At 48.7% G+C, this 13,499-nt stretch overlaps 1 long non-coding RNA gene across 2 annotated transcripts; it reads right to left on the minus strand.

Moving 5' to 3' along the window:
• Positions 1-5,996: 5,996 nt before the first annotated feature.
• LOC137543746 (uncharacterized) lies at positions 5,997-10,604 on the minus strand. 2 transcript variants are annotated; one of them, XR_011025577.1, is made up of 4 exons: positions 10,530-10,604; positions 8,674-8,769; positions 6,650-6,715; positions 5,997-6,571 (listed from the first exon to the last, which is right to left on the minus strand). It is a non-coding gene; the product is annotated as an uncharacterized lncRNA (long non-coding RNA). The 2 variants fall into 2 exon arrangements; XR_011025576.1 differs by lacking the exon at positions 10,530-10,604 and adding an exon at positions 10,295-10,380.
• Between the last annotated feature and the right edge of the window lie 2,895 nt (positions 10,605-13,499).

A 13,499-nucleotide genomic window follows, 5' to 3' on the forward strand; every position in this document is an offset into this window, starting at 1 on the left:
TGCTATATAGTGTGGCTGAGCGAGCGGTGTACCACTATTCCCAGCAGACACAGAGTGGCAGTAAACAGAATGCTATATAGTGTGGCTGAGCGAGGTACACAGAGTGGCAGTAAACAGAATGCTATATAGTGTGGCTGAGCAAGCGGTGTACTACTATTCCCAGCAGACACAGAGTGGCAGTAAACAGAATGCTATATAGTGTGGCTGAGCGAGGTACACAGAGTGGCAGTAAACAGAATGCTGAGCGAGCGGTGTACTACTATTCCCAGCAGCGACACACAATGACTGGGGGGGACCCTGGCTAGCGTGGCTGGAGCGCGAACTACCCTGCCTGCCTACCCAAAGCTAAACCCACAGACAAATGGCGGAGATATGACGTGGTTCGGGTATTTATTTACCCGAACCACGTGACAGTTCGGCCAATCAGAGCGCGTTCGGGTCCGAACCACGTGACCCGTTCGGCCAATCACAGCGCTAGCCGAACGTTCGGGGAACGTTCGGCCATGCGCTCTTAGTTCGGCCATATGGCCGAACGGTTTGGCCGAGCACCGTCAGGTGTTCGGCCGAACTCGAACATCACCCGAACAGGGTGATGTTCTGCAGAACCCGAACAGTGGCGAACACTGTTCGCCCAACACTAGCAGACACCAGAAAATCATAATGTGGGCAGCAGACACCAGAAAATCGTAATGTGGGCAGCAGACACCAGAAAATCGCAATGTGGGCAGCAGACACCTGAAAATCGCAATGTGGGCAGCAGACACCTGAAAATCGCAATGTGGGCAGCAGACACCTGAAAATCGTAATGTGGGCAGCAGACACCTGAAAATCGTAATGAGGGCAGCAGACACCTGAAAATCGTAATGAGGGCAGCAGACACCTGAAAATCGTAATGTGGGCAGCAGACACCTGAAAATCGTAATGTGGGCAGCAGACACCAGAAAATCGTAATGAGGGCAGCAGACACCAGAAAATCGTAATGAGGGCAGCAGACACCAGAAAATCGTAATGTGGGCAGCAGACACCTGAAAATCACAATGTGGGCAGCAGACACCTGAAAATCGTAATGAGGGCAGCAGACACCTGAAAATCGTAATGAGGGCAGCAGACACCTGAAAATCGTAATGTGGGCAGCAGACACCTGAAAATCGTAATGTGGGCAGCAGACACCAGAAAATCGTAATGAGGGCAGCAGACACCAGAAAATCGTAATGTGGGCAGCAGACACCAGAAAATCGCAATGTGGGCAGCAGACACCTGAAAATCGCAATGTGGGCAGCAGACACCTGAAAATCGCAATGTGGGCAGCAGACACCTGAAAATCGTAATGTGGGCAGCAGACAGACACCTGAAAATCGTAATGAGGGCAGCAGACACCTGAAAATCGTAATGAGGGCAGCAGACACCTGAAAATCGTAATGTGGGCAGCAGACACCTGAAAATCGTAATGTGGGCAGCAGACACCAGAAAATCGTAATGAGGGCAGCAGACACCAGAAAATCGTAATGAGGGCAGCAGACACCAGAAAATCGTAATGTGGGCAGCAGACACCTGAAAATCACAATGTGGGCAGCAGACACCTGAAAATCGTAATGAGGGCAGCAGACACCTGAAAATCGTAATGAGGGCAGCAGACACCTGAAAATCGTAATGTGGGCAGCAGACACCTGAAAATCGTAATGTGGGCAGCAGACACCTGAAAATCACAATGTGGGCAGCAGACACCTGAAAATCGTAATGAGGGCAGCAGACACCTGAAAATCGTAATGAGGGCAGCAGACACCTGAAAATCGTAATGTGGGCAGCAGACACCAGAAAATCGTAATGAGGGCAGCAGACACCAGAAAATCGTAATGTGGGCAGCAGACACCAGAAAATCGTAATATGCCCCCCCCTGGGGCCCGCTCGGTGTTTTGTGGGTGCTGGAGGGGTGGCAGCATGAGGGGAAAGCCTTGCCCACAGTCGGCGGGGAGAGGGGTAGTTCCCCCCTCTCCCTCACCTCGGGGCTCTCCCCTCTGTGCTCCCCTCCAGCTCGTAAGTGTCTGTGGGGCTGTGGTGGGCAGCGAGCGGCGGGCAGATACATACCTGCTTCCGTGCGTTCCATCGGAGACTTCTCCCTCTAGCGGCTGACGCCACTTCCAAGTGACGTCAGCCGCTAGAGGGAGAAGTCTCCGATGGAACGCACGGAAGCAGGTATGTATCTGCCCGCCGCTCGCTGCCCACCACAGCCCCACAGACACTTACGAGCTGGAGGGGAGCACAGAGGGGAGAGCCCCGAGGTGAGGGAGAGGGGGGAACTACCCCTCTCCCCGCCGACTGTGGGCAAGGCTTTCCCCTCATGCTGCCACCCCTCCAGCACCCACAAAACGGCCCCAAGCGGGCCCCAGGGGGGGGCCGGGCCCCCCCGCGGGCGCAGGGGCTGCAGGGCCTATTCCTACGCCCCTGCTCCTGATATAATCAGGTGTGATGATGTCAGTCTATCTAACTGAGAGGACAAAAGTTGAACAAAAGCAGTTTTAGAGGCATTAGGAGCGTAACAATTGGTTAGCGTAACTGCTTTCCCTTCCAGGATACCCTTAAGAATTAAGATCCTACCCTCTGGGTCCACATAGGAATCGATGAGAGTAAATGAAACTGAGTTATGGAAAACTATGGCCACTCCCCTAGCTTTTTTAGTAAATGAGGCATAATAGGCTCTTTGGTATGATCTATGAAGAAATGTGGGTGCCTTGGATTGAACAAAATGAGTCTCTTGAAGAAAGAGAATTGAGGCTTTAAGGCTCTGATAATGTTGAAAAGCTTTCCTGCGCTTAACTGGCTCGTTTAACCCCTGGACATTGTGTGTGACTAAGTTAAATGACCTAGGCATAGTAAAGTTGTGTCTGTAAGCATCAAATTGTCAGATATGGCACTTGGAGCGAAAAACACTGTATACAGGACTCTTGTAAAGATGAGATAAACTCGACTATGGATAAAAGTATAATAAAAAAAACAACAAAAAAACTTGCATAAACTACGAAACATAGCAAACATAATAATCAGACAGTTCAAAATCACTGGGCAATCTCTCCACACTGTCCCAACACTATAGGGCCCAGGAACTCTCAGCGGCATAACCAGGAACACACTGAGAGGGGGAGGTATCAGACAAGCAATCTAGCTTGAGTTGGAAAATAGCACAAAACCAAAGGGTTGGCGTGAAGAAGGGGGATCGCATCCCAGCCTTTCAAGTTTTGGTGCGCCAGGTGCGAGGAAGATTCTGGGGAGGTTGCTTTCGGTATTTCTCTAGCTGAGCCAGGGAAACCTGCTGGCCGATGAAACGCAAAAAAGAAACACCTTGTTCCAGTGAGGAGATGGGGTGGACTTTACTGCCATGGGGAAGGAGAATCTTAGTAGGAAAACCCCATTTGTAAGCTAGCTGTTGTTCTCTCAGAAAAGCAGTTAAAGGAGCAAGAGATCTGCGCTTCTGCAGTGTAAACTGAGACAGATTGGTAAAAACCTTGATTTCGCTGTAAGGATCCGGGAGTTTCTTGTGTTGCCTTATGTAGGATGAAAAAGTATCTTTGACATGGTAAAATTGGAAGCATGCTATAGCATCCCTGGGTACTTTGTCTGGCAGGTGGGCAGGTTTGGGCAGTCTGTGAGCACGAGCGATAGTATATTCCACGCTGGAAAACTGAGGAACCACAGATTTCACCATGTCAACAAGGAAGTCTTTCAACTGAGAGTTGTTTACCGATTCGTCAATTCCCCGGAATTTGAGGTTGCATCGTCGGTTGCGATCTTCCAGATCTGCTATCTTAAGCTGAGTGTCCTCGTTGTGTGCATCGAGTCGCTCAAATTCCGTGACAGTATTATTATGCTCGTCTATCAATAAAGCAATGCAATCCTCGTTGTTAGAAGTGCGTTGTCCCAGGGAATCCAGAGAATGCTGCAGAGAATTTGTAATTGACAGCACTTTGCTAGAAATGGAAGTTTCCAGAGCAATAATCAAGTCTTTGAGGAAAGCACGATCAATCGGCTGGTCTGAGACAGGGATATCAGCAAGCGTAGTAGAAGGGTCTGAAGCAGAGACTTGCTGTGGAAAGGTTACTATGTTTGGATCAGCAGGGCCCGAGAGCCTGGGCTTAGATTTGGCAGGGCTGAGGAAAGTGGGAGAGGGGGCCTCCTGATCAGAGACATCTGATGCTGCTGGGCTAGGAGGCAGGGCTTTGTTAGAAGCCTGGGATGCAGATGGCTTTGTGGCAGTATCTCGGCTGAATGCGGAATTTGATGCGGATTTCCGTTCGCTTGCTGCCAGTTTAAGCGAATGGGAAGCGTTCGTAATGCGGACAGGCAATGCGGACTTACGCGTTCCCGGAGAGCCGGCGCCATCTTGCTCTTCATGTGATCTAGGCCTCCTCCGGCCAAACATGTCGGGGATCCGCTTCACACGCTGGGACTGCGGCTGAGGGGTGCTGGAGGCCTCCATCTCCTCTCCCATATCGGTTAGTGGGGAAAAATCCTCGCTGGCCATGCTGTGAAAGCTGCTTTATCAGGCTGAGATGAGGAGCTCCCTCTCTAAGCAGCCATCCACACTGCGTGCCGGCCACGCCCCCGCATTGCGTACATTTTTATGCTTTTCAGTTGGTGCGGGAACATTAACACATACATTTTTACGCATTAGTGGTTTAATGCGTACATTTTTACGCATAGATTCACTAACGCGTAAAAATGTATGTGTTAATGTTCCTGCACCAACTGGAATGCGTAAAAATGTATGCAATGCGTCCCGCCGACCTCCGAGGTCAGCATGCTGCCAGTGGGGGACTGGAGCAGCAATGAGTGACTACGAGGGCACAGGATGGCTGCATGGGGCTGGTAGAAGCAGAACTAGCTGGTGGCGGGGGACTGGAGCAGCAGTGAGTGACTACGAGGGCACAGGATGGCTGCATGGGGCTGGTAGAAGCAGAACTAGCTGGCGGCGGGGGACTGGAGCAGCAGTGAGTGACTATGAGGGCACAGGATGGCTGCATGGGGCTGGTAGAAGCAGAACCAGCTGGTGGTGGGGACTGGCGCAGCAGTGAGTGACTACGAGGGCACAGGATGGCTGCATGGGGCTGGTAGAAGCAGAACTAGCTGGTGGCGGGGGACTGGAGCAGCAGTGAGTGACTATGAGGGCACAGGATGGCTGCATGGGGCTGGTAGAAGCAGAACTAGCTGCCAGTGGGGGACTGGAGCAGCAGTGAGTGACTACGAGGGCACAGGATGGCTGCATGGGGCTGGTAGAAGCAGAACTAGCTGGTGGCGGGGGACTGGAGCAGCAGTGAGTGACTATGAGGGCACAGGATGGCTGCATGGGGCTGGTAGAAGCAGAACTAGCTGCCAGTGGGGGACTGGAGCAGCAGTGAGTGACTACGAGGGCACAGGATGGCTGCATGGGGCTGGTATAAGCAGAACTAGCTGCCAGCAGGGGACTGGAGCAGCAGTGAGTGACTATGAGGGCACAGGATGGCTGCATGGGGCTGGTAGAAGCAGAACCAGCTGGTGGTGGGGACTGGAGCAGCAGTGAGTGACTACGAGGGCACAGGATGGCTGCATGGGGCTGGTAGAAGCCCCAGGTAAGGGAAACTCATTTTTTTATTTTGCTTGGACCTTCCCTTTAAGAAACATATTGGCATGCTGCAAGTACAGCTTAGCGGATTTATTTGAGGCCTAGAAAGTGAGCATGCAGACATCATTTGATTAGTAAAAATGGCTATGTGACACCAGTAACATAGTTACAGTGTACATGTATGCTTGCATGTGAACCTTTTATATACACAATAGTGTTTTATTTTCTGCTCTGCATGCATCGCTTTCTTGGTTAAATAGTTTCCAAACTTTACACTATGGAAAGGACTCTGAATGCATATGATATACCATCCCACAGTAATGTACTGTTAATGTTTTTTTTATGTACATTTTCACAATTAGTGATAATATTAATAAGGCCCAGTAAAGAAAACAATAGTAACTTTAAGGGTGTAAAGCCAAAATATTTATTAAGTAACTGCCGAAGCAAATCTATTTGAACTTCAGAAGCATCGGCCAATCTGGCCTGAATTAAATTGTTGTGCTCTAGCGCATCAGCAACCCGGCCTAAAGCAATATCTTGGCCTTTCCCCACATGAGCCAAGCGACTCAAGATAACATTTTGCCGCTCTTTGTCCCTCGGCCAATCGGACCAAAATAGCTCGGTGGCCTTCCCCCACTTGGCCTACAGTACCCAGCATTTCCCTGGTATTGGCATTATTTTGTGCAAGGTCCTCGTGGAAGCACCTCATGTGGTCGTCCATGAGACTCCTATACTCAGATTGTGCTCTGAGGAATTGCCGTGAGTGCCACCAATCACTATTGTACGCTTCCCGGGATAGTTCTTCATGAGATTGGGATGAAGGGCGGGAAGGTACATTTGTGGCTGTGAATGTTTCTGATGTGGGCGACGAAAGGAGCTCTGTGGTGTGAGACTCATCAGACATGTGCAGCACAAACTCTCCAGCTTCACATTCCTCATGCTCCATAGTGCACACGTCAGCTGAAGTCCTCAGATCTGTAAAAGAAATGTACAACATGGTAAGTTCATGTTTGGACTAAAAACAAGGTCATGGGTCAACATTTTTACACTCACCAGATACTTCTTGTTCAAGTATGGGCTCCAACAACAGCACCACATGCTGGTCTTCACCAATGTCACCTATCAAGAATATGTCAGAGTTTAGGGTCTGTAGTAAATTAAGACAGATTGCATGCAAATTTTTATGCTTAAAGCGGAAGTGCTAACAATTTTGCAATAATCTTTAACTTACCTTGGCCTTCTGTAAGCCCCCACCAGGTGTCCTGTCCCGCACCAGAACTAGAGCCTCCGCTCTTCCGCCGCCGCTCCGTTCTGTACCTAGCGTTCTAATTTTAGGCCAGCGCAGGCCTGGCAATCGTATCTATTCTTTGCATTTCCCATCTGCAATAGCAGGCAACGCAAACAAAGGATACTCGTGAACAGAGCCGCGCAGGGCCAGTGCTCCACCGGCAAATTTCAAAAATAGTTTGCAGCAGACTAATGCTCATGGAGTACAGGTGCAGGACAGAACAGCTGCTGGGGGCTTGTATAATCCCCTGGTAAGTGAAACAGGGTATTTTAAAAGTATTAGCAGATCCGCTTTTTCAAAAAGTCACATGCAGTCAATTGAAATAACCACATCTACAGCATACGATGTTTGTTGCCATTCAAAGCTATTCATTGATTATATTCTACACAACATGAGCGATGGGGCTTTCATTTGATGCATTTATGTATTGCACAACAATGAATCCAATTTAATTCCATAATTGTATTGCTAATACGTTATTTATGTCATTTTAGATCAACAAAAACAACTGTATGCTGTAGATGTTGGATAACTACTTTCTGCATGTGTTCTACATTTTTATGAACGATTCAAGGCCCATCTACAGGAGATCCATCTTTTGTTATGATTGACAACATTTATTGGATTCTATCCAACATGTCTGATCAAAATTGGATTAGACTCCATTTAACAGTGCTTGTCAATATACACTATAATTTAATACAATTACAATCAGACATGTGTGTTTGACTATAATTACATGCATGAATAGATTAATTAAATGTAAAAAGAAATCAACTAAAGGATGGTGCATATGGGTCTTGAACCATAGCCCCCGAAAAAAAAACATGCATAACAAGGTTTTAAACCATTATTATAAGTTCACATAATGATGCTGTGAGTGAGACAATATTGTACCCTTAAACAGGAACTGTTAAAATCCTACGATGTGAAAAAAAAACAAAAAACAATCATGAGAAAAATATGAGCCATCAAAAAGGTTTAACCTATGTGGCTGACAAAACTAGGAATGATAAGTCTGACATTACCAACAGATTTTGGAGGACTCCGTGTCCCCATAGGAGATTCTGAGCATGGCCTTTATTCTTTACAAACACATTCCCTGAAAAATTTGTAGGCAAAGATGCTGGCCAGACTCCCTAGACCCGAATTTTGCCGTTGGATGGAGCAACTGGTATTCACTAGGTCCTTTTACAAATAAAGACAACCCTGAAAACCCCCCTATGAGAAGAAGCAATGCATTTCTTAGTTGTATGTGTTGTAAATGGTACTATTTTCACAACAGTTCTACTTTAAATATCACGAGCACATCTGGTTAAAGTGGACCCAAATTAAAAATACAAGATTACAGAAATAAAATCTATTTTCTAAATTATAATAATAAATAGCAGCCTTTTTTCAGCTGCATGATGACAAATATAAAATATTTTACATTTATTGGAGGAACCCCTCCCTTCCTTTCATATTGCCGGGACAGAATCCGGCAGACTGGTGGAGTAGGAGGTGTCCAGCAAAGGAGGAATTGCTAATGGCTGCCCCCAGTATAACCCTAGCTATGAAAAGAGAAGGGTGAAAAGCATGCACTGAAATGCTCATAGGCTTGAAGGAGTGTTTATTTATCTTTGCATGTGTCAGAGTGGTGCAACTAAATATTTTTAATTAAAAAAATGTTTGGTTTGGGTCCGCTTTAACTGGAATGGATTAAAAACAAGGTCAATATGCCATCCAGCATATCAGTATCACTTCAGCTCCGTAAATGTTACATATGAACCTCAAGTACAACACTCACCAGTATTCTCGGCTGCACCTGATGCCCCCTCTACAGATTCAGGGATGTCATCTTGGCCTTGACGGTATTAGGCCGCTGAATCCACCGCACTCTTACCTACAAGAATGTATAATGTGAAAGAAGGTAAATATGCCATCCAGCCATGGGCATCCGCACGTATGGCAAATTGGGGCGGCTGCCTCCCCCTGGCCACCCCCTGCCCCCCCCCCCCCCCCGGCCAAATCAGTGATGGCGTCCCTCGCTACCCCCCACTCGACTCAGCGCAGTGAAGGGGGAGCAGCAGGCATAGCAGTGGAGAAGGGGGGACATCGCCCCCTTCCCTCACCCTTACTCGCTCCCACCCCCCCCACCTCCATAATTCAGCGGCGGCCGCAGCACAGCTGAACACTTCCTCTATTTCCTGCTTGCAAGGAAGGCTCTGTGTGCAGCTGGTCTGGTCAGTGACGTCAGACCAGCGACGCACAGATCTCCCTCACGCAGGGGAATAGAGGAAGTGTTCCACTCTACTGCCTCCCGCTGTCGCCTGCCAGCCGCTGCCTTATGGAGGGGGGGACAGAGGAAGGGTGAGCCCCAAGGTGAGGGAAGGTGGGGGGGACCTCCCTCTTCCCCGCTACTGTCACAACTGGGGGGGGGGGTGGGTTCCTGTCACTAGCTGAACTGGGGGGGGGATTCCTGTCACTAGCTGAACTGGTGGGCTCCTGTCACTACCTGAACTGGGGGGGTCCCTGTCACTAGCTGAACTGGGGGGGTCCCTGTCACTAGCTGAACTGGGGGGGTCCCTGTCACTAGCTGAACTGGTGGGCTCCTGTCACTACCTGAACTGGGGGGGTCCCTGTCACTAGCTGAACTGGGGGGTCCCTGTCACTAGCTGAACTGGGGGGGTCCCTGTCACTAGCTGAACTGGGGGGGTCCCTGTCACTAGCTGAACTGGGGGGGGGGGTCCCTGTCACTACCTGTCACCTTGATGGGGGGGGGGCCTCATGATTGCTGAATTTGTCTTGTTGGGGGTCACATGATTGCTAACTTTGAGACTATGGGAAAATCTGAATCACCATCATATGAGACAATAGCATTAAACCTACTTTTTCAGCTTTTTACAACAGAAAATGAAACTGGGAGGTTCTAAAAAAATGAATACATTTTTCAAAAGTAGGATGGATGAAATAGTTTATCTTCACAGTTTATTTTCAACTTAGATTTTCCATAATGTAACATGTTCATGTACGAGTTAAACCGTTTGTATTTAGTTTAAATTGCTGTTGGCACTTTGCGATAGATAATTGACTTTTGGGTTGCAGTTTGGGCACTTGACCTCCAAAAGGTTCGCCACCACTGTCCTAATCTAATGTCCCACCATTGCTAAGTTCATGTAAACTTGTCTTCACCCATGGCCACACCCACATTCTGGTCCATGACCACACCCATTTTTCTACACGACGCACATAGCGCGCCACATGACGTTCCCCTATTTTTTGGCACGCTTTGCGCGCCACACTACGCGCCCCCCCCCCCCTTTTGCCCCCCCCCCCGGAAAATTTTCTACAGACGCCCATGCATCCAGCATATCAGTATCACGTCAGCTCCCTAAATGTTACATATGACCCTCAAGTACAACATTCACCAGTATATTCTGCTGCACTTGATGCCCCCTCTACGGATTCAGGGATGTCATCTTGGCTTTGACGGTATTCGGCCGCTGAATCCCCCGCACTCTCTCCTACAAGAATGTATAATGTGAAAGAAGGTAAATATGCCATCCAGAGCATCACACACACTTCACTTTCCTTAGCTGCAAATGTCCTCATTTCCACACACAAAAAAATAAAAATAAAAAAAAAAAAAACAAACAAACAAACCTGTAGTTGCCGCTACATCGGATTCACTCTCCGCTAAGTGGGTGGTGGCATGCCTGTGTTCCACGAAGGCCCCAGTGGACCCAGACGCACCCTCACCTACAGGAATATATAATGAGAAGAGTGTAAATTCATAACTAAACACCAGTGTTCACATAACCATAGTAAAAGATGTGTTACAGTTCTTTTGCCATTACAACTACAACCAGGGATGCCCGGATACCCCTTTTTATTATTCGAGTTCGGTCGAATATCCGAGTCGCATATTTTTTACTATTCGATTTGACCTCGGAATTCGAGCTCACTATTCGAGTCGGTATTCTAGCTCATTATTCGAGCTGACTATTCGAATTGGCCTTAAATAGCTTCCAACACTTGTTTTGGGGGTGAATGATGCAAGAAACATCTTTTTTTCCAAGTAACAACAGCAAGTGATTATGTGGGGATGTTCCTTTAAAAAAAAAAAAAAAAAAAAAAGTGGAAAGAGAAGCTTCTTCTTCTTCTATATCTTCTTCTTATTATTATTTTTCTATTTCTTCTTCTATATCGTCTTCTTCACTTCTTTCTCTTCTATATTTTTTTTTATTTTTAAAGAAATGCAGCTATTTTTGAGCGTAATAAATAGCTGGTGGCGCATGGTGGAAGCGCCATTGTATGTGCTCCCTGGCAGTGGAAACACACAGACAGCAAGAGGTAAATTCAGCAGCAGCAGGAGGAGGAGGATGATGATGATGATGATTGTGTGGCAGCAGGCAGTCAATGAGGCAGGCAGTGAGACATAATAGGCTGTGGTACCAGGCCGTAAATACACAGCATGAGGTTCCTGACAGCGGTCGTGCAGCCCACATCGTGTCCAATACACAACTGGGACAATACAGTTTTCAACCCGGGCACCTCAGAAAAATTAAACCTTTTTTTTTTAATGTTTTTTTTTTTTTTTACAGCAAATTACACAGATATAGCTATTGTTGGACGTAATAGCTGATGGCAGAGTGGCAGCAGAAGGTAAATGGGAAGTGGGAAACACAGACAGACAGCAGCAGCAGGAGGAATGGAGGAGTAGTGTGAGTGTGGCAGCAGGCAGGCAGCGTATATAGACAACAGCAAAGATGAATCCTGAAAGACCACACCACACAACCAATAAAGTGTAAATGATGAGCTTTATTTAAACTAATATTGCAAGAAATGGATAAAAACAATTAAAACAATGTACCCCAGGTGGACACAATTGATCAAGCCAAATGGCTATGGATGTATACAAAATTGCTGATATGCATCAATAAATACAGCCCAAACCTTTCACTCACAGCCAAAAATAGTTCATAATGTAGGCAGGCAGCGTGACATAATAGCCCTGGTACCTAGCGGTGATACCAGGGCTGTAAATAAACACAACAGGAGGTCCCAGACAGCGGTCGTGCAGCCCACATCGTGTCCAATACACAACTGGGACAACACAGTTTTCAACCCGGGCACCTCAGAAATTTTTTTTTAATTTTTTTTTTTTTTTTACAGCAAATTACACAGATATAGCTATTGTTGGACAAAATAGCTGGTGGCAGAGTGGCAGCAGAAGGTAAATCTGTGTACCCTGGCAGTGGGAAACAGACAGACAGACAGCAGAAGGGCAGTACACAGCAGCCCACTGTAGGTGTAAAATGTGTGGCTACAGCCTACAGGCAACGTAATAGTCAAACTGAACCAGGCTGGCTTAGTGAGCAGGAGCCAGGAGGTGGTAAAGGGTGGTAAGGCATATTAACGATGGTTCCGGCAGCCAGTTCATGTTCCCCTCTCGCCGACAACAGGGGCCAGGAACTCGCCTTCCACCCACGCCTGGTTCATCTTGAGAAACGTCAGTCTGTCCACAGACTTGTGAGACAGACGTGAGCGTTTTTCGGTGACCACGCCACCAGCTGCACTGAAGCAGCGCTCGGACAGCACGCTGGAAGGGGGACAGGACAGCACTTACAGGGCATACTGCGCCAGCTTGCTCCAGATCTCCAGGCACTTGACCCAATACTCCATGGGATCAACAGGGGCATCGCTGTCAAGCCCGCTGTAGGACCCCATGTAGTCAGCCACCATGCGGGTCAGGCGCTGGCTGTGACCAGAGGAGGATGCTGCTGCATGCACCTCCTCTCTAGTCACTGCTGGAGCCTCTACAGTCCTGTAGAGCTCGTTGCTGAGAGACAGCAGGTCTGTGGTGCGCTTGCTGCTGGATGCAGGCCCCTGCTGCTGCCTCTGTGCTGGCTGGACAGTGGGGGTGGAAGGCTGGGGGAAGGCTTCCTCCAAGCGCTCAACAAGGGCCTGCTGCAAGCTCCTTATTTGTTGCGCTGGGTCTCCTCCTGCAGGAGGCAGGAACTGGCTCAACTTCCCCTTGAGGCGCGGGTCCAACATCATGCTGATCCAGATGTCCTCCCTCTGCTTCATCTAGATCACCCTGGGGTCCCTGCGCAGGCACGTCAGCATGTGCGCTGCCATTGGGAAGAGGCGGGCCACGTGTGCTGGCACATCGACGGCAGTGCTGTCCTCATCATCCTCCTCCTCTGCCGCCTCATCCTCTCTCCACCCCCGCACCAACTCAGCTGCACTGTGCTGATCCCCCTCATCAGCAGCAAGGTCAGGGACTTACACCAAGTCCTCCTCCTCCACCTCAGAGGTGGACTGTGCAGCTGCTGGGCCAAGGCTGCCGCTCCCTGTTCCAGCAAAGCATCGAGGGCCCTGTTCAGCAGACAAACCAGGGGCACCCACTCGCACACCATAGCATGGTGCCTGCTCACCATGTTGGTGGCCTGCAGAAAGGGAGCCAGCACTAAGCACACCTGCTGCATGTGCCCCCAGTCGTCATCGGGGACGATGGATGGGATGTTGCTGGTCTTGTCCCTTTTCTGAGCGGCGGACACAGTGGCCAGGGCAAGGTACTGGTTGACAGCGTGCTTCTGTTCAACCAGACGCTCCAACATCGCCAGGGTG

This window comes from Hyperolius riggenbachi, unplaced genomic scaffold, assembly GCF_040937935.1.
Source record: "Hyperolius riggenbachi isolate aHypRig1 unplaced genomic scaffold, aHypRig1.pri scaffold_196, whole genome shotgun sequence".
Taxonomy (NCBI): Eukaryota; Metazoa; Chordata; class Amphibia; order Anura; family Hyperoliidae; genus Hyperolius; species Hyperolius riggenbachi.